Genomic DNA, 18,657 nt, shown 5'->3' on the forward strand with positions numbered 1-18,657 from the left:
CTTCACAAGGGCCTGTCTTTTTCCTCCATTAAAATGCACGCCTCAGCCATTTCAGCTCATAACACAGAACCTCCACTCTTCTCTCATCTGCTGCTCAAGCAGTTCCACAGAGGGGCCAAAAATTTGAGACCACCCAGGAGAGCTCCAACTCCAGCCTGGGACCTTAAATTTGTCTTGGAGAAACTCACTCTACCTCCTTTCGAGCCAGCTGCTACTGTAGACTTAAAATTTCTTTCTTGGAAAACAGCTTTCCTTTTAGCAATCACATCAGCTAGAAGGGTATCTGAATTACAGACCCTTATGGTAGTGGAGCCTTTCGTCATCTGTCATGTAGACAGGGTGTCCCTCAGAACCAATCCATACTTCATGCCCAGGGTGGTATCCAGTGTGGCTCTTAATTAGTCCATTCATTTGTCAACCTTCCTTCCCAATCCACAGAATAACGGGGAACGGATACTGCATTCCTTAGATGTGCACAGACACCATATGTTCTACTTGGACAGGACTAAACCTCAAAGGAAATCTGAACAACTGGTGGCATTTGCTGCAGGGGCAGAGGGGAAGGCTATTTCAAAGCAAACAATTTCTAAATGGATAAGCCATTGCATTAATTTCTGCTATAAGCACCATGGAAAACCTATCCCCCAGGGGATCAGACCTCACTCCACCAGGGCTGAATCTACGTCTACAGCCTTTCTCAGATGCATCTCTACCAGGGGCAATCCTAGAAGCTGCTACCTGGTGTTCTGTACGTACTTTCACTAAGCGTTATTTGCCAATTTCCTTAAATCCAGAGCTGGCTTTGCCACTGCAGTCTTGCATGGCCTTATAGCTGGCCCTAATGCTATCTAAATTCCTCCTCCCAACCATAGCTTTGGGAATCTACCCAAATGTAATGACTGCAGCAGTGAAATAGGAAGAACATACTACAGTTATGTACACTTACCATAAATGTAGATGTTCAAGTGTATTCACTGTTGCAGTCCTGGTTACCCTCCCTCCAGCCCCTTAACTTCTTTTGACTATACCTGTAATTTCCCTTACTATGCTTAAAAGCCTTTTTGGTGTATTTGCTTTTTTGTTGGAGGTATATCTTTGTACTTTTATATTTAATTGCTTCCCATTAGGGGGGCACCTGACATCTGGGGCAAGAAAAAGTGACGTAATGGCGTTGGCTGCATGTTTTAGACCCGTGACGACCTGACATCATGGAAGAAGGGACAGCAACCGACGCAGGACCCAAGACTTTGTTAATCAGGCCGACTGAGGGCTACCTGCAAGCAGATAACCCAAATGTAATGACTGCAACAGTGAATATACTTGAACATCTACATTTATGGCAAGTGTACTCAACTGTACTTTTTCTTTCCTAACTGCTCCAACAAGGATGAATATGCACTTCTCCCTGATGTTCATAGACAGTTGCGTTTCTTTCCACACAGGACAAGGGAATTTAGGAAGTCTGAGCAGCAATTTATTTCCTTTTCTCCCAGTTGGTTTGGGCAAGCAGTGTCAAAAGTAACCTTAACTAAATGAATTGCCAGTTGTAGCGCAGTCATTTACTTCATGAAGGGGCTGCAGTTGCCCTCTCCACCAAAGGCCCACTCTACCAGATTGGTGTCTACTTCAGCCTTTGTGGCTAGAACTTCTGTTGATGACATATGTGCTGCGGCAAACTGGTCCAAGTCACACACCTTTGTTTTGCATTACAAACTGGACATTGTTTCCAGAAACAGAGCATCCTTTGGCTCTGCAGTGCTCAGGCATTATCCTTCCATAAGAACTACCCTAGGTAATTATGTAGATGAGGATTTCATCCCAACGGTGAGGAATAATGAAATGGACATCACCAGATTTAGGAGTTATGTACTTACCATAGCTTGGTAATCTGTATTGCCTTATTTCATTTTTCCTCACATCCCACCCAACCTTCCCACTTCCAAGAAATCTGGAGGTTCCTAGGAGAGTTAAGAGTTTCATGGTTCCTTGTCTTGAACTCCACCAAAGAGCTTGTTATTATTGTTGTAGTTGCTGTTTGTAGTAGTTGTATTCATATCTTTGCTTTGCCTTTTAGTAAGGCGGTGAACTCGATCTGAGGAGTTGGGGGAGCCGTAAGGCATTATGGGAATGGGAGGAGCTTGAGGTTAGTAGTGTCTTTTGGAACGGCCGATTTGGATCCAGTGACCCAGTGGTGAGGAATAATGAAGTAGGACAACACAGATATCAAGTTATGGTAAGTACATGACCCCTACTTTTATGTCAAAATGTTTTACCAACTTAAACAGACATCTTTTACAGCTGGCTGTTGTTTTTTTTTTTGTCTGTCAGGATTTCTTGGTAACGTGTTATTGTGAAGATAGTTATACTGCTTATGCATAATAGTGTGAGGGGATGGAGTTTATGTATTTACTGCTAGTCATTTAACTATTTTATCTCAAACACTGTTTTCTCCAAGACATCATTGACTGATCTGAGTTCTGCTATCTGAGTGATGGATTCCATTTGGCTGACACTCTTCTGAGTCCCAGTGAAGATTCCTCTTTTAAAATGGCATTTTATGAGGAAAAAATAACATTTTTATATGATTCTGGGGACTATCTCCCTTTGATTGAGTTTATCTGCCTGTTAGGCACATGTTGCAGCTAGGCCATGGACCAGGATCTCAACTCTGTTTCCTAGGAAGCAAGTACAGAAAATACTACTCTTTTGGGGAGGAGTTGACTTCGGCATTAAATCAGTCTACCTTTGCTTCACTGGTTGATGGGTGAGACTTCTGTGGCCATTTGTTCCATTTCCTCATCTTTTTCCGTCTGCCCTTTTGCTGAGCTGTTAGTGGTTCTGCTAAGGACTGGGGGAGTGAAACACATCCTCTGTGGCTGTTCAGCTACAGAGTCCTTGTAGGAGAGAACCACATTTGGCAGCATCAGGGGAAGGGATTGGGAGATTCTCCTGTGCTCTTCCTTCCTGAGGGGTTTCTTTACAAGAAAAGGACCATCCTTCTAGCCTTTCTCTTTTTTGGAGGGGGGTCTTCCTAAGTGAGCAAGAAGATAATCAAGGCTTTCTGTTTTAAAATACTATAGTTGAATCTTTGGCTGTAATCAATAAATGGGCATATTCTGCGCTTTAGATTACCTATCCATCAGGTTATGTCTTACAAGAGTGCTCTGTCCAAGAGTCTGTGCTTCTTATGGCTGGCTCTCTTGCCTAGACTTCCAGCCATGGTCAGTTAGCTTGGAACTCTGTCCTACAAGTGAAGGATACAAAACTACCAGTAAAGATCTGTTACAGTAAGTATATAATTTGATGTTGGTAAGTTTGATATCTGTTACTATTTCCTCCTTCCTTCTGCCAGCCTTTGGGTCTGTAGGAGGCTGCTGTTTTTTTTTTGTTTGTTTGTTTTTCAGCTTTCCCTATTCCTCTTTCCTGTTATGTCCTTGTGAGCTTCAGAGATCTAGAATTGCATCTTCAGGTACTGTGCATTGTGTTTAAAGGGGTGTGGCTAGGATGGTCTGGGAGTGTTTTATGGGTCAGGCTGGTAAATTGCCTTCATTTATATGACCAAGACTGGTAGGTAATGAAACTGTAAATGCATGTCTGTCATTACTCATGAGTTCACAACATTTGGTTTTACAGCAGTAAATCCTGTAAAGGATAAACAAACCAGTTATATATTTTTACACACAGCATTGTTCTTTTGAACATCCAAATTGCACATTGGGATATACATGTAGAGCTCTGTCTGCACTGCAGTAAAAAGCACAGACTGATTGCTAGAGAGAGAAAATCTGCCGCAGACTAAGTGGAAAACCGCTACAATGTAATCTCCCACAAACTACATACCTCAAAAGTCCTAAACAAAGGGAGCAACTGCAGACTTAACAAATCCTCCCCAAGAAGACAGAGCAAGCCATTTTGACACTTTTTTTGTGGATTGTTGGAGCAGCACTCAGTCAAGTCTCCACACCACAGAGCCAGCATTAGGTATTTGGGGATTCCCCTCACACTTGTTTTTGGGCTTGGCAAGTCCTCCTTTGACTCTCTTGTTCATGTGCGATTTAGCCAGCACTTATCTCTGTGTACCAACTCAGCGTGATTTTTTAGTACTTGTTGCATTTCTGAGAACCGTAGCTGTGATTCTCTGAATAACAGAACTGCAAGTGCAGGGGAATATTTTTTAAATCCAAGGTTGCTGTATTTTTGAGTGTTCCCCTACTTTTGAGGTGCATCAATTTTGGTGATGGTATATTTAAGTAGCAGGGGATTAAGGGTGCATGAGGGGAGATTTTGCTTGCAAAAAGTTAAATGTGCAACAACAACTTTGAGTTTGCTGTTTGAATTGCAGTTTTTCCAAAATGCTGGCTTCTCATTATTGTGTGTCAGACTTCTGAGAGGAAGCCATCCTAGTCACCTTACCCAGAATTGCTTCTATGTGTTTCTTTGTGAGCTGCTGCCTATAGTCTGGGATTGTGGCTTTTGAGCTTGTAGTAACCAGGGAAGAGCTTTTTTTAGACCCAGCATCAGTGAGAATATGCATGCCTCCTTCAGAGCTCCCTAGATACGCTTCATATTTGTGCAGTAAAGGACTTGAAGTGAGTTTTCCTTCTTACCGTAAGTCTCCTGTTCAGCTTGTTCATCATGTGCATTTCCTACCTGAAAACATAGAGTTGGTAAGCTGCTGCTTTTGCAGCCTACCATACCAAGACTGCTACTATCTTGAAACGAGTCAAGTGTTCACCTAGTGGTGGGTGTGCATATTTTCCTTCTGAGCTTGGTGGGTGTGCATATTTTCCTTCTGAGCTTGCTGACCATTAAGACAGCTCCTGTTCATCCTACTAATTCATCTTTCTTACCCTGTTGGGGGCAGGATCTGGATGGTGAAGTTATCAGACAGGCAGCCTCATCAATGCTTTTTAATAAGCAGAAGTGCCGATTACACTTTTCTTCACATTGAGCAGTTTATCTTTTGACTCTGGCAGTCTGATTAAGGTAATGTAGTGTTGTGGGTCTTAGATGAAATTGTACTTTGAGTAATTTCTGTCTTAATATGCTGACTACCTTGGCATAGTAGGATAAAAGCCTGGCTACATCCCAGGTGACTAGAGTTGTGTTAGCTGTTGTGGTGTTTGCAGGAGCTGATAGTGGGTGGGGAAAGGAGTGAAAAAGCTATGCCTGCTTACCTTTTCCAGTGGAGCGGTACAAAGAAATGACTTTGTGTTGGATGCATGCTACGTATCTATGTATGTTAGTCCTGGAAGAGACTGTTTGGTTGAAAAGTGTGATACAATTGTTGGGAGACTATCCACCCTTGGGCTGTGGATGCTGCACCCAGAAACAACCCTTCGTTGCTGACCTTAAATCTTAAGCCAGCACATAGGGTGTAGGTCATAGCACCCCAGTAATTCATAAACTTAACCCCCCCCCCCACAGTGATCCACTTCTCCAACTGTTTTTCCCAAATTCACTCTGCCCTCATGTTTACTAAACCAGTATGGAGATGGAGATGTGTTTTGTTTTTTTAAACAGTTTTATTAAAATATCACTTAAGACATAGGCGCACACATACATTATTAAATACTTCAAGTACAGTCGGTTTTGATTTTAATTTAAATTTTCTAGTAATTGGTTTTTTTGTCAGGTAACAGAATTAAACTTAATAAGGCCTGACTATGTCTAGACAGTTCTGGTCTGTGTCCCAGCTCAAAAAAATAATTTCCTTAGTTACAGCCATTTGCTCCCGCAGTAATTCTGAAAGATTTTTTTTAAACCTGCCAACTCATTACACACACACAAAAATGTTTCCAGTTGCCTCTTTCCCATCACACCTCCAACATTTATCTACTGAGGAAAACTCTTCTTGGGGTATAAAAATACCTGTGTAAACACTTCCAAGCAAGTCTTAAACCACCTGAATTGTGTTGCCTACTTCGGAGCCATGTTTATATGCCCCCCCCCCCCATTTTTCCATTGTAAAATGCTTTTCCAGTCTCTCCTTATTCCTTTTAACCTGCTGATAGATTGATCCTTACATTTGTAGTGCAATATTTTATATAATGTATTAATTATCCCCTTTTTAACAGTTGCTTCTTTTCTAGATTCAAGTAAAAACTCTACCAGAGCAGGTCTCTGACTTAGGACTTCTCTGTCCCTTTCTGTTTGCCTATATTGTGATATCTTTCAGTGTTAGGGAGGGTAGTCTTTAATCTGTAGTCCAAACTTATTCTTGGCTTCATCCCACTCTCACTTTTCCCTCTCTAGTGTATCATTATCAACCCCTTTTATTCCCATTTTTCTTCATGGGGTCAGCATGTCATTATCAACTGTGGCCATCTCTCTCTATTCAGTGTCACTGTCTTGCCTTCTTCGACACGTATGCCTGTCTCAAGTCTTCTCTCACACAATCCATCCACGTCTTTGCTGGGTGCCCTCATTTCCTTTTGCCTTCTTCCTGTCTGTCCTAAATCATCACCACCTGATTGTCTTCCACTTTTATGTGCTTATACCTAAACCACAATCTGTTCTCTCTGATCTTTTCTACCATTGGGGCTGCCTTGGCTTCTGCTCTTATGTCCTCACTTCTTTGTCTGTTCCACAGTGTGCATCCTACCACCCATCTTAGGTACTTCATCTCCATCACCTGTAGCTTTCTCAACTACTATGTCTTTACTGTCCAGGTTTTTGTACCATGCAGTAGTACTGGTCACACCACTGTTTTTTACATGTTACTTTTCAGCTTCTTTGGCATTCTTCTGCCATAGACTACATCTGACACAGTATGCCAGTTGGCTGCAGCCCCTCTGATTCTAGATTCTGATTTGACCTCTTCATTCAGACTACCTTAGTTTAACCATCCCTACCAGATACATGACACTGTTAACCTGTTCCACTGTCTTCCCTTCAGTCTCAGTTTTCAGTTTCTGCTTTCCTCCATTTGCTGCCGTTACCACTGTCTTATCTGTACTTGCTTTCACCCTGTGTGCTTTCAGTTTTGTATTCCATTCCCCTATCCTTTCCTAAAGTTCTTGCTCAGAGTCTGCCTGTAATGGCACATTGTCTGCATACAGCAACTTTGTTGATCTGTCCCCTCTGACCCGTTTGTTAATTTAGTCCTTTACCACTGTGAACAGCAGTGGGCTCATATTTGAACTCTGATGTACACCCACTCCCACATGGAATCCCATCTGTGACACCAAACACTGTTTGCACTTGAGTCATTGGGTCCTTGTACTTGGCTTGCACTAATATTACCAATGTTTCTAGTACTGTGAGCCACAGCAGGACTCCCAAATAAACTTTCCTGGGATCTTGCCATATGCTTTCTCCAAGTCTAAGAATTCTTTCTGTCTCACTGCAAACATTGGGCCATTTGTTACTTCTCAATCTAAATCCAAACTGGTTATTTAACATCTTAATTTCTACTCCTCTAGCTATTTATCAGTCACCCTCCCCAGAACTTTCAGGCAGTGTGACAGGAGATTGGTACTTCTCTGTACTGTCTACAGCAGTGAAGACACTGGCATTAGAATGCTTATTTTCCATTCATTTGAGGCATGTCTTTCTCTCCACACTACTATGAGTACCCTCAGGAGCCATTTCTTTTCTATCTCACCCAGTATCTTTATCGTGTATGCTGTGATCTCATCTGAGCTTGCTACTTTCCCTGACTTCACTTTCTTTAGTGCTGCTGTTCTTCTGTGGTGGGCTTCTCTTCTCTCATCATAGGCTGTGTTGGGTGGTACAGCTTCTATGGGTTTTTCTCCAATCAGAAGCTGCTGGAAGTACTTCTTCCTTCAAACTTTGCCCTGTGGACTAGGGAGCAAGTTGTTGCTGGCATCCTTTATGATGGGTATCTGTCTTTTTTGTCTTTACCTGATATAGTTTCTTTGTGCCATCTACTGACTCACATTCCATAATCTGGTAGAGTGCCTCTGATGCCCTCTTCTTTGCTATTGCCTCTTTGTTAGCCAACCAGCATTCCTTCCTGGCCTGTCTCTTCTGTCTGGTACTTTTTCCTGTACTCTTCCTGCATTCCGCTACCAACTGTGCTTATGTACCTTGTTTCCATACTCGCTTCAGCCGCATATCTGTTCTGTAGTTTTCACACATGCTGTTTTGAGGTGCTGCCATTTTTCTTTAACTCCACCTATTTCCTCTAATTCTTAGGGTGCTAGAGCCCCAAGTAATTCCTTCTTAAATGGTCATGCTTTCTCTCCAGTCAACTTCCAGGTCTTCAGCCTATCTCTGTTGACCTTCGTGCCTTCTTTGACCACTGCTTGCAGTTGGTTATGGTAACCAGTGGTTTATGCTGTGGACTGACTGTTTCACTGGGGATAACTTTTCAGTCATTGATTCTACGCCGATGCCCTTTCCTAAATATGAGAATGCCTACCTGAGTTGCATGTTGGCCACTTTTGCATGTGGTCTTGTGACTGTCTCTGTTTCTGAACCATGTGTTGGCTGCTGTCAAGCCATTTGCAAGACTGAAGTCTAGAATGGCCTCTCTTTCTGTGTACCCAAGCAGTCCCTGTATCCTTTTCTCTCTCTCTCTCTCATGATAGGTGGATTCAGGTCACCCATTATCAACACCAATTCATGTTGTCCTGCTTTATCTAGTAGGTCCTGCACCTGCTGTCTGAATGCACTCTTCTTCACTATCACAAACCTACTGTGGGGTATAGGCAGATATTATGAATAGTGCCCTATCATTAAGGCTGTACACCGATTGCCTTTAGTCTGTCACTAATTTTGTCCGTAATCTCTCACTGCCTTCTGAAGCCTCTCCCTCACCACAAATACCACACTGTTTCCAGCCTGTCCTGAGTAGTAGACTCTGGATCCCAAGCCAAGTGACTTTGCTGCACTGCCCTTCCATCTTAGATCTTGGATACATAGGATGTTCAGCTTCCTCTGTACTATTATGTCCTCCACTTCCAAACTGTGTCCTGTCAGTGAACCTACATTGAGTGTAGCAATTCTTAGTTCACGTTTGGCTTTTTTTTTCCAGCTTTCACTTTACAGAGCTGTCCCTGGTAACCCAAGCTGGGCAGCTGGACATTACTTCAGCTAGTAGCTTAGTGATCCAGGTCTGCTGGGCTTTATGGTGGGTACATATACGCCTACCGCTGTTAGCATGGGTCCCTGGTATAGGTTGGAATAGGCTGGGTCCTCATCCTAATTATTACTTGCAAATACTCCTGCCCATTTGGTGACCTTAGTCAATGTGACCAAGTCACCTAGAGCCATATTTTACACCTTCATGTGGCCAGCCTTGTCATGGTGCGCAGTCTGTGATTCATGTTATATCTTGAGAATACTCTGCACCACAGTAAATACAAGTCTTGTCTTCCCCTTATAGGACACTGTGTAGAGTATTTGCTGCTGCCCACAGCTACATTCTGTGGTGAGACTTGAGATGTTTTTCAGAGGTGGGAGGAACCCCACAATGACACCGGGAGAATATGTAAACTCCAAACAGGCATTGGCCAGAGTCGGGATCGAACCTTGTATGGGAGGTGAAGACCTTAACAATTACGCCAACTGGTCATCCATTCAAGAAATAAGCAGTATGTGGGATTTTTGGATATGGATCCTTAAAGAAAGTAACCACCATAAATAGAATTCCTTCAGCAAATTTATGAATATATTAAGAGTTAAACCAATATCTCCATTTCTAGTTATTTGTTCCTAATAACTTGGTTCCTTTGCCAGATTTCTCCAGTGAATTCAATGCCCCTCTTGCCTATTTTCTGTATCCCTTCTTCCAGACATCCGTATTGGCAAAATCTTCTTTCACATGTTGGCTTAGTTCTTGGGAGTTCTTTCTGCGACTTTGAGTATAATATATTCTGCATGGTGGCTATTTTCCTTAAGGATCTGTATGAGCTCCTTCCCTGAGCACTTCAAAGTTGAAAGGGATGATGATGATGAATATAACCTCCTTTTATTTATATGAGCCTTAACTGTATAGCTCAAAAATATCCCTTCAAATCAGGTAATCCTCTACCACCTTGTTCTGTTCAGTGGATCAACTTTTCCCTCCCACATAAATTTCTTTAAAATCTGTATTGTCCAACATTTGCTCTGGTTGATAAAAATATGTCTGACCTGTGTATTTAACTAAAGGGACTAAAAATATTTTCACTGCATTTATCTTACTATCAATATCCTTAAACAAGAATTTCCATTTTCTCAGGTTTTTCTTTTATATTTTTAGTCTCTTTCCACATATCCTTAGCTACCAAAACAAAAGACGTTTTAATCCGTATTACTAAATGTGATGTCCCCATAAATATGGGTGTTGCTGAACCAAGTCATAAGCAAGTACATAATTTATGGCTAGTGTCTTTATTTCATCTTCATTAATTTTATATCCTGAAAAGACTTGAAACCATCTCAAAATGTTCCACAACACTGAGATGTCCTTTTCTGGATTTATCAAGTAAATATCTGCAGATAAAGCCATCTGTTCTCGATTACCATGCAAGTTGTATCCTTGAATTTCCAAGTCCCTTTTTTTCTTTGCTAGTGACTGTAAATTTAAAGCAGACCACAAAGGGGAAAGAGGACACCCCCGTCTTGTTCCTGTATTCAAACAAATGGAAAGGAACACTCTCACTTTGTCTTGGATTCTTCCTATTTTCTCCTGATTAATCTTTTTGTATCAGGGAATGCAAATGCTTCCATTGCCCTACTCATAAAATGCCAGTTTACTCTGTTGAATGCCTTCCCTACATCAGGACCCAACAACAACAGTTGTATTTTCTTGCATTCTGCTTCCATGTAGGTCATTATGGTCTTATGTTGCCAAATGTTGCATCCCCTCCACAAAACCACATTGATCCATATCTATCAATTTTGGCAACACCTTTGGCATTCTTTTAGCTGGTATAGACAAGCACTTTCATGGCTTAAAATTGAAATGGGTCTATATGGGTCTGTATCTGATGGGTTTTTACCCTCTTTTTACCAGTGTCGGGAGAAAATCGGGTAAACACCACTGATGTATGCTCCCAGAAAAACAGGAAAATTTAGAAAAAAACAAGGGGCGTATCACCACAGTTAAACGATAAAATCTTTAATGAAAAAATCCACTGACAACTCAAAGACAGGGCAGGCACTTTTGGCGTAATGCCTTCTTCAGATCCTGATTATTTGGTCCCGAGTGCCTTAATTTTAAAATCCTAACTTCCAATCACTGGTCCAAACTTTTGGTCAGATGATTCATCCGTAAAAACAGTCAAAAAACATTGTTCCACAGTCTGCAGACTTCCTTGTTTTAGCTATTTGTGATTGGGTGAATTAAGAAACATAGTGGAACAATGTTTTTAACTGTTTTTACGAATGAATTATCTGACCAAAAGTTTGGACCAGTGATTGGAAGTTAGGATTTTAAAATTAAGACACTCCGGATCTGAAGAAAGCATTACGCCGAAAGTGCTTGTCCTGTCTGAGTTGTCAGTGGATTTTTTCATTAAAGATTTTAACGTGTATCTGTGGTGATACGCCCCTTGTTTTTTCTGAATTTACCCTTTTACTAGTGTGGGGAAAGTTAGCAGCCTTGAATACATGGAGGTTAAACTGGGTAAGAAGATTGACACTGAAGCTTGGGGCAGTCTTAGAGACCACTCACATGAAGGGTATGAACTCTCTCATATGAACCTGCAAAAAAAAAAAAATATATATATATATATATCAATTTAATCACACTACTTCTCCTTGTTTTGATAGAAGTTTTCTGTCTCCTGATGTTTTGTATTGGGTGGGATGTTTCTGAACTGCAGTTTTCAGGCCTGCAACTTAATATAGTTTTTAGATTTTCAGCTGCACAGTTTTGTTCTAGTTCCCCTCTGACCATTAAGCCATCAGTCTAGAAAATCTGCTGATCATTGTCCTCAGGAATGAGAGTCCTATGATCAATTCATGCCTTCGGATTGACTGCATAGATTCATGTTGACTCTCCAAAGGCAGTTTCGGTGAACATAACAGTGACAAAAATGTCCACCAAAACCTTGACCAAGACTCTGTGGAACCCGTTTTATTTGCAGAGAGCAACTTCCCTGAAACCCTCATGTGAGAGCATCCTCACACTTCTCAACTTATATACACCAACTCCAAGTTCAGAAAACAGTGGAAAAAGAGGCAGACTCCAATCACTGCCAGTGAAAGTAGTTTTGGCAAGTACTTTGATCCTTTTATGTTCACTGAAACTACCTTTGGCAAATTAATTGGAGCCGTAGTCCACAGGGAGCAGTGCTGTTATCCACTGAGGTGATCATAGTCTTAATCATTTTGCCTTCCATTTCCTTGGGCATGCCCAGCGACATCGTTGGGGTTCAGTGTACAGTAGACATTGCACTCATCTGTCTCCCATTTCCCCATGTGGCATAAGCAATCAGGGTATTATGTCTCCTGTATCCACCAAGGAACTTGAGCAGGGGAAAGCATTCCCAGGCATACACTCCTCACTTGCCACCTTGAAAAAAAGCATGCAGGCTCAGTTCCTCCATTTTTTCACCCCCTTCCTCTAGGTTCAATACCAGGACCAATTATTGGTTCTTGGCTACCTGAGGCATAAGGCTTTGTCCTTCTTCTACAGTGCAGACTTCATTGCAGTGTTTAACATCATACAGACTTAGCAATTTCAATGGTAACAACTTGAATTTTTTTCTGTGTATTGATTTGGGCTTGTAGTTATTCTTTTTATGATTTTGTGTGTGTCTATATATATATATATATATATATATATATATATATATATATATATATGTGTGTATATATGTGTATATATATATATATATATATATATATATATATATAAAAGCAGCTTACAGAATTACTGACACATTATTCCATGTGATTACACTTGACCATGATGTTTAAATGCTAATTCAGTTTAATTGACTTCCAAGTTAATGCTTGCATAATGTCTACACTTGTATATTGGCTAAGCAAAATATTTTCTGTGCTTTTGAGTTTGAACTTTTTCACATAATTGATTTCCTTTAATCCCTGATTAATGATAGCACTCTAATGGATGCTTTCCTGTCAACATGGAGATTTTTGTAGTTATAGAATCATTGCATGATAGCAGTTAGTTAAATGTGTATTATCCCTCCCCAGCTATTCTAACTGCCCATTGTTATTGAAGTGCTAGCATTCATCTTCATTTCATATTAACAAAAACTTTAGAAAACCTCTTTAGAATCCACAAGAAAAAAGTTGAAAATCAGATGTGGCAGCATGATTGGCTTTTAGATCATGTTAAATGAACATTTTTCCACCTCATGTCTCAGTACTGGAAAGAAAAAAAATCAGTTTTACCAATATAAAAGCTTTTACAAATATTGCAGATGGCTGTATAAATTTAAACCATTTTTTTAATAAAACACTTTGTTCCCAAGTTCAGTCAGACAACTTTTTCTTGTTGATTTCAAGTACTGGTGTGAATTTTGAAAACTGTTTCACTCACTGTGCTATGCAGTTTTCCCAAATTTCTCTGATTTGTTCTCAAAAGTTTCATCTGTGCCACTGGTTTATAGATCTAAATTTATGTAGTCAGGGTCATTTGTTTGTGGACCCTCCAGTTTGTGTCCTCCACCATGGAATCTGTGTTTACTGCTGAAGGTACTATTCATTGTATCAAGACTTTTACGTTCTGATGACTTGTTATAATGTTTGGTTAGTCACTCTAACAGTAAATATTAAGCGTTACTGTTTTGTTGTAGAGGGGTTCCTTCCTTTATCCTTGTATTTTCCGTTTTGTTCTTTTGAGACTATAAGTCACATACCTTTTCCGGAAAGTAAATGCTTGTTTATTAGATGGAGTATTTGCTTACAGGTGTGCCTATAAGCAAGGGCCCTGCTTTCAGTCTTTGGAGGAAGAATACCAGTAAATTCCAAATTTGGATTGCCTGAGTATTAGATAAACATGGGATTTTCATGAAATTTGGCATTTTAGTCCAGAGCACTCATTCACCACATCCTGTATTTCTCATATTTACTGCCTATAAAACTGTCTGCTTATTCTGAGTGTCTTGTGCACAGAGTATTTTACTTTTGCACTAGAAAATTGTAAAGATCACTGTAGTGACTGGAAGCTGTACTTAAAATGCTCATGCATTCTTTTTCCTTAATTTTCCTCCTTTTTTTCAATTGATTTTTGTTCCATTTTATCCATGCTTGTCTGCACAGCACTGCAGATTTTTGTCTCAAGTTTTTATGGCAAAGAACATACAGTTACAGAACTGTTGATACCACATTTGTCCATGTATGCCTGTCAAGCAATGTACAACTCCTGTTTTAAATGATTTCTTATTAACGGGTATTAAGGCTGGAGCAAAGACCCTTTTCTGTTTTGACCTTGTCAGGAGTCGTTAATGTGGAAAAAAAGCATTTACAGAAATATGTAAGATGTAATATTTGAAGTAGTGTACATATTGTATAAATATTTATCGTGTCATTTCACAGGATCTTCAGGTCAGTTCAGAACCCAGTCATAATTTCAGCTTATCCGATCGTAGTAAGAATGTTATAAAACAAAATATCATGAAAACAGATGCAACACATTCAGTTGTTAGAAGATAAAAAATTGGCAGTGAATTGCAGCATTGAATTATTGTGAGATAAAATTGAACAGAAAATATACCAGAGGCAATAAAAATTAGATACTCCAACAAAACATGTAATGCAAAGGAGTTGTACACTCCCCTGTGGTCTGATGACCCCCCCCCCCCCGTGTGAATTTACTCTACTTTCACTTCATGTTTTACAATACAGTATAATATTTTAGTTGTACATTAATTACAAAGTTAGTATAACTAGTGTTTGGGGAATATAGGGCCACAGGGGAAGCACATGCACTCTGCAGTTAGGCATTGTAATGGGTTTGCTGGTTAACATTGCAACATGTTCTGTTATCACATTTGCACGAAGTAGTGTACTGTTTATCATGCCTGTGTTTTTGTTATATTAATATCTTGCATTCTGGAGGTAAAAAACACTAGATGGAGAGAAGCCAGTCCTTAGTAGATAAAGATGATGTGAGGAACTGGCCACAAAAAGAGGCTAATATTGGGTTGATTTAGAAGAGGGGAGTAAGGTGAGTTGTTTTTGTTGGTGCTATAGTTAAGACTTGGCTTAAATGCAAGACTTACAAAAACATGTTAGGAATCTTTCTGTTTAGTGGAGGTGGTTGGTTATAAGCAATGCATTTATATGTTTGTTCTGGGAATCATTAATCATTTATGAGTTGCTAAATTTGTTTTGTCTACCCACACATTCTTCTAATTCTCCAGGATCCAGAAGGAAAGATTACTTTCTTTAAGAAGAAATGTTTTGCCAGTGTTCTTCCTTTTATGGGAGTTCAGTCTTTCAGAATTAGGTCTTAAAGAAGGGTTGTTTTTCAGGTTATGGTACAAAGTAATCCTAAAAACCAGAAATCCTTTCAGTGCGGACTCAAACTTTCAGGTTCTTTTCAAAAAGTCTGCTCTGGGTCCTGCCTGGCATCCTTTACAGAGCTATCTGAACAGACCCAAGCTATTCTGTGCAAACTGGGAGTAAAACTCTTTTGTCCCGTGGAGAAGGTAGTAGATTCTACTTGCCTACCTTTTATTTGTTTTGAATGGAATAGAAGGTTTCTATGCCATCCTGAACTACACTGACTTGGTGCACATCTAATAAGTTCCAGACATTCTCCTTGGTCTCATACCAGTGAATGGTGTCAGTGGACATGATGCATGCTTTCTAGCACATTCACTGTTCATGACACGTATCTCTTCCCCCCCCCCCTTATGTTTTTATTAGACTTTACTATCAGTAGTAGGTGCAACAGTTTGATTTATTTTTGTACTCTTAAAGTGTTCCAAGCTGCTTAACATGGTGGTATAAACTTGCCTGAAAAGGAACTTTTGTCATCCTTTATCATAGTAGTGCTGTCTGTGTAGCATCTTGCTATCCATTGTGTGGGTTCTTCTGTAGTTGCAGATCTTGACTCACCATTTTCTTAGAAGAGATGATTGCTTTTATTCAGGTAGAGATGAGCACTTCAGTGTTATTCATTCCTCTTCATATAGAAATTCTAGATTGTTATAGACATGTCTGCACGTCTTGTCTAATGATAGTCATGATCTTCACAATTCCATTCATACACATGAGACTGTGAAGATGCTGCATTGGACAGCGACATACTACTGGCTCCAAAGCCATATCCTCCATGACCCCCTGTTGGTTTTGGACAATAATTTAGGCTTTTAACTAAATAAAAATTCCCACCAATCTCAATAGGGGTCTTTTCTTCCTGTAACTGACCCCTTTCTGTGCCTGAGTTTGGACACATGGTCACATCACTAGTGGGGTAATAAATTTTCTTAGCCTTCCCCTTGTCATTGAAAGTAGTATTAATAGGATTGGGAGATTAATGTAGTCTACATGGTGCTTAAATCAGTTTTCCGTGTTTTCTTTGGGAACTGTGATCAGAAATTTTCTGTGATTGGGACAGCCAGTGCTGTAGTATTCAAAAAGGGGTGGTACATGCTTGCGTACCTTGTGCAGAGAGTTGATGCAATTCTGGCAGTGGATTTTGCATCAAGGCATCACCACCTTAGGGGTCATTTGGCATCCTTGGGGAAGACTGCATTGGAGTACTCCAAGTCAGCTCCAGTTCTCTCCCTGAGTTTAAAGGCATTCTGTTATGTTAGGATCTTCCAAGAGTGGGGCACAATTTGAGTGTGACTTGTTCATCACATAGGGGAATGGTGCCTTTTCACACTGCATGTTTTGACAAGACAAAGTTAGTGGTGCTTTTTTTCTTGTGATTCAGAAGATTCTTGCTTTTTTTTTCTAATTGTATATTTTATTTAAAAATTTAAAGATAGTTTGCCCCTTTTGCTTTGCAGTGGTTGAAAAGGTTATGGTTTAAGGCCGTCTGATCTGTGGTAGTACAGGAAGCAATTTAATTCCAAGCTAGGGAAGTTACCTCCCCAAAAAACTGGAGCAATGACAGTCTCAACCTCAGGACTTTGCTTCTATTTTTCTGCTTCTACCTGCTATTGCAGTAGGAGACTGAGGCTGCTGGGTTGTCTCCTAGTGGAAGAGGTTTGACATTTAGCAGAGATGCATCCTACAACATCTTGGTTTACTTTTCAGGTCATCCTAAACTATCTTGGGTAGCTGTGTTACTTTGGTCCAGATATTGCATGTGTTTGGGCATCTCTGCACATCACAGCCATATGGACCAACACCAGTTGAGCAAGCAGCTCCTTAAAGAGATTCTCAATCTTTTCCTCCCTTTGTAGAATTTGTACCTTCTTGAGACTAAACTTATTAACAGGGTTGCGCATTCTGTGCTGTAGCCAGGAATTTCAGCATATCTACAGTTAGTCTTTTGAAAATGTAGTAATTAGTAACTCTGACCTCTGTCTGTAGTCTCTCTCAATTGCGAAACGTTATCTGTCATGAACCCTGTGTGATTTTCCCCAAGAATCTGATGTCTTTTAAGACTTGCATTTTCTCCCCAAAATAGTTTATGAACTGTTCTTAAAACCCATATGGCCATATCACTGTTTTCCTTTTCAGTTTCTGCTGTCAGATTCAAAATGAGAGTGTACTTTTATTTTACATTTGTTTACCGGGAAAGTCTGTCTGGGCATGGATCCCATCTATTCATCTTGGATGTTGTCTTTCGGGTTTTCCCGGTTAGGGGTCGTCACAGCAGAACTCCAGTCCACTAATGATTGGCAGTAGATTTTCACAGTGCCGAGTTGCCAGCTCGATGCCCAACCTTCAATGAAGGCACGCCCATTCACGCATGTCTTTCGGAACGCCACTTGACCCGTGGGGAGGGCATGCAGACTCCACACAGAAGGCACTCCCCACACTCTAGTTGAGAAGCGAACAGGAGAACCTCTTGCTGTGAGGCAACAACGCTACCGCTGCACCACCGTGGAATATCTGTTCATCTTGGATATGCACTGCTAAATTAGATTTTTCCTGAAAAAAGGTGCATGTTTTCTGTAAGGGAAAATCTATTTGTATTTATTATTCTGAGGAAGAAGCGAGTTACAATGAGTAAGGAAAAAAAAAAAAAAAGTTTGAACAGCTGAGTGCATTGTGTTTTAATGCTGCTGACAGAAACCACGGTACTTCTCCGTTATCGGGACAACACTTTAAACTAAGTAGCCAATTTAAATTGTTGGTTTTATGGTCAAATACGCATTTACAGAAAAGAACAAGAACTAAATCTTCACTTCAAAACAAAATGCTGTTTTCTGATGGACAATGTGCATGTATAGTTAAAAAACACCAATAACTTATGCACACAAAAGGAGGCTATGATATATTTACACACAACTGGAGGCAGGTCAGTTTTCAAACATGAACTTATCGCACATCTAAATGTCAAAGTTATAGGAACGGTCCGGAAAATGACAATGGGAATAAAGTTAGAAAGGAATTGGTTAACTACAGAAAATGGTTATAAGATGTGTTAGCTTCAGAATAAGACTTGTGGAGAAAAATAATCAAGCTGTTAAACTGTCATGTGTATGTTTTCTTTATAAACATGAATGCACTAGTTGTTTTTTCGAAGCATTTAGTAATGTTTCATTAATTGAAGGGAGCAAAATCGATGAGCCAAAGTACAGTATACAAAATTGCTAAGAGTTG

Source organism: Protopterus annectens, chromosome 17.part0 (assembly GCF_019279795.1).
Source record: "Protopterus annectens isolate FY-2018-M chromosome 17.part0, PAN1.0, whole genome shotgun sequence".
NCBI lineage: Eukaryota > Metazoa > Chordata > Ceratodontiformes > Protopteridae > Protopterus > Protopterus annectens.